The sequence below is a fragment of the Eriocheir sinensis genome, chromosome 8 (assembly GCF_024679095.1).
Source record: "Eriocheir sinensis breed Jianghai 21 chromosome 8, ASM2467909v1, whole genome shotgun sequence".
In the NCBI taxonomy this organism is placed as follows: Eukaryota; Metazoa; Arthropoda; class Malacostraca; order Decapoda; family Varunidae; genus Eriocheir; species Eriocheir sinensis.
The window spans coordinates 20,601,348-20,604,034 of NC_066516.1; positions in this window are offsets into that span (position 1 = coordinate 20,601,348).

Consider the following 2,687-nt stretch of genomic DNA (forward strand, 5'->3'; position numbering starts at 1 on the left):
TCCTCTCCTCTCCTCTCCTTTCCTCCCTTACCTCTTGATAAAGCGAGTTTAAAGAGACGCGACCCCCCTTCCTCACTTCCCCCCTTCTTCACCTCCTCCTCCTCCTCATCCTCATCCTCCACTGCGAGGTATTGGCCTCCGTTTGGGGGGAGGGAAGGAAGGAAGGAAGAAGGTGGAGGGGAAGAGGAGGGGAAAGTGTGTGTGTGTGTGTGTGTGTGTGTGTGTGTGTGTGTGTGTGTGTGTGTGTGTGTGTGTGTGTGTGATTTGAATAAGAGCTGGACGAGAAAATATATAAAGAGAGAGAGAGAGAGAGAGAGAGAGAGAGGGGGGGGGGGGTTCTTTTCACGCCCAAAATCTGTTTAGCCCTTTCTTCCCTTTTCTCCTCTTTTCCTCTATGCCTTTCCTCCCTTTCCTTCCTTTCTTCATATTTTTCACCCCTTTCCCATACCTCCATCTTTCTTTCATCCTTTTCTTCTTCCGTACTTTTCTTCCTCTTCTCAAATTCACCTTAATATCCAAGTTTCCCCACAACTCCTCCTCCTCCTCCTCCTCCTCCTCCTTCCTTCCTTCCTCCTTCTCATTGTGTCCACCTGTTGTTCTCTCCATGATTAGTCTGTGGTGATGGAGATAAGGGGGGAGGAGGAAGAGGAGGAGGAGGGGGAGGAAGAGAGGAGGGGGATCCTATCATCTGCCTCCTCATTTTTTCCTTCCTGCAATGTATAATGCGACAAGCAACATATTCGAGGAGGAGGAGGAGGTGGAGGAGGAGGAGGAGGAGGAGGAAGAGGAGGAGGAGGGAAAAAAAAAAGTCTCATGTTGGTCTTTCCCTTTTCTTTCCCCTCTTTCCTTCTTCCTACCTTTCCCTTCCTTCTTTCCTTCCTTCCTTCCTTTTCTTTCCCCTCTTTCCTTCTTCCTACCTTTCCCTTCCTTCTTTCCTTCCTTCCTTCCTTTTCTTTCCCCTCTTTCCTTCTTCCTACCTTTCCCTTCCTTCTTTCCTTCCTTCCTTCCTTTTCTTTCCCCTCTTTCCTTCTTCCTACCTTTCCCTTCCTTCTTTCCTTCCTTCCTTCCTTTTCTTTCCCCTCTTTCCTTCTTCCTACCTTTCCCTTCCTTCTTTCCTTCCTTCCTTCCTTCCTTCCTTACATTGGTCTTTCCCTTTTCTTTCCCTTTCTTCCTTCTTCCTACCTTTCCCTTCCTTCTTTCCTTCCTTCCTTCCTTCCTTACATTGGTCTTTTCCTTTTCTTTCCCTTTCTTCATTCTTCCTACCTTTCCCTTCCTTCTTTCCTTCCTTCCTTCCTTCCTTCCTTCCTTCCTTCCTTACATTGGTCTTTTCCTCTCCTTTCCCTTTCTTCTTCCTACCTTTCCCTTCCTTCTCTCCTTCCTTCCTTCCTTCCTTACTTACATTGGTCTTTTCCTTCTTCCTACCTTTCCCTTCTTTCCTTCCTCCTTCCTTCCCCCTTTCTTCCTCCCTCCCTCCGTCTTTCCTCTCTCTTCCCACCTTCTTCCTTCCTCCCGTTTACGGAAAGCAGGATGACGAGGAAGACTGAGAAAGTTGTACCTTAGTTTCTCTTCCTCATTTTTTCGCTCAGTATACCCAACGAAGAGGAGGAGGAGGAGGAGGAGGAGATAACAGGAAATCTTTGAATATTCCGCTGGTAAAGAGGTGAAAAAGGATGAGGAAGAGAAGTGGGAGAAGGAGGAGGAGGAGGAGGAGGAGGCTGATATGCTGTGATATGCCTCGGTTCTTGTGTCAACAGCGTGTTTGCCTCCTCCTCCTCCTCCCCACCATTGCACACACCAGTCCCGTATTTGCACCTCCCCAACCAACCAGCTAGTACACACACACACACACACACACACACACATGGATTTGTAAACACCCCAGTCAGTTTCCCCCAGCAGCAACCTCCTCCACTTCTCTCCCCAACTCTCTTCTTCTCTCTCCCTCTTCTTCTCCCCAACTCTCCTTCATTCTCCCTTACTCCTTTTTTTTCTTGACAGCCTCCCCCTTTCTTCCCATTTCCTCCCCTCCCCCGGACCACCTTACTCCAATTTCAACCCTCCTCCCCAATCCCATTCCCTACTCTTCTCCCCTCCTCCCCAACTTGCATCCTTCATCCATTCTCTCCTCTCCCAAATCTCCCCGCAACCCAATTATCTTTTGCCTTTCCTTCCAACTCTTCTCCCCTTCTCTCCCCTCCCCAACAGTTCAGTCCCTTCACCTCTCCCCTTTTTGGTCACCTCTCCTCCCCTATTCATTCTTCTTTCATTCTTGTTTCCTCATTCCTCATCCTCACTAAAGGAAGGAAGGATGGAAGGAAGGGTGTTAACTGGAGAAGAAAATATGCCTACCTACCTTTGCTCTCTCTCTCTCTCTCTCTCTCTCTCTCTCTCTCTCTCTCTCTCTCTCTCTCTCTCTCTCTCTCTCTCTCTCTCTCTCTCTCTCTCTCTCTCTCTCTCTCTCTCTCTCTCTCATTTTCCCTACAGTCACTATTAATGTTTTCATGTTAACAATTTTTATAATCCTCATTTCTCCCTTTTTTCATATATTTTTCTTGTCTTCCTTTCTTTTTTTTTCCTTTCTTTTTCCTTTCTTCCGTTCGTTAATCAGCCTTTAATTTCCTTCTTTCTACCTTTTCACTTTCCTTTCTCTTTTCTCTACCGTCATTTCCTTTCTCATTACTTCCTCA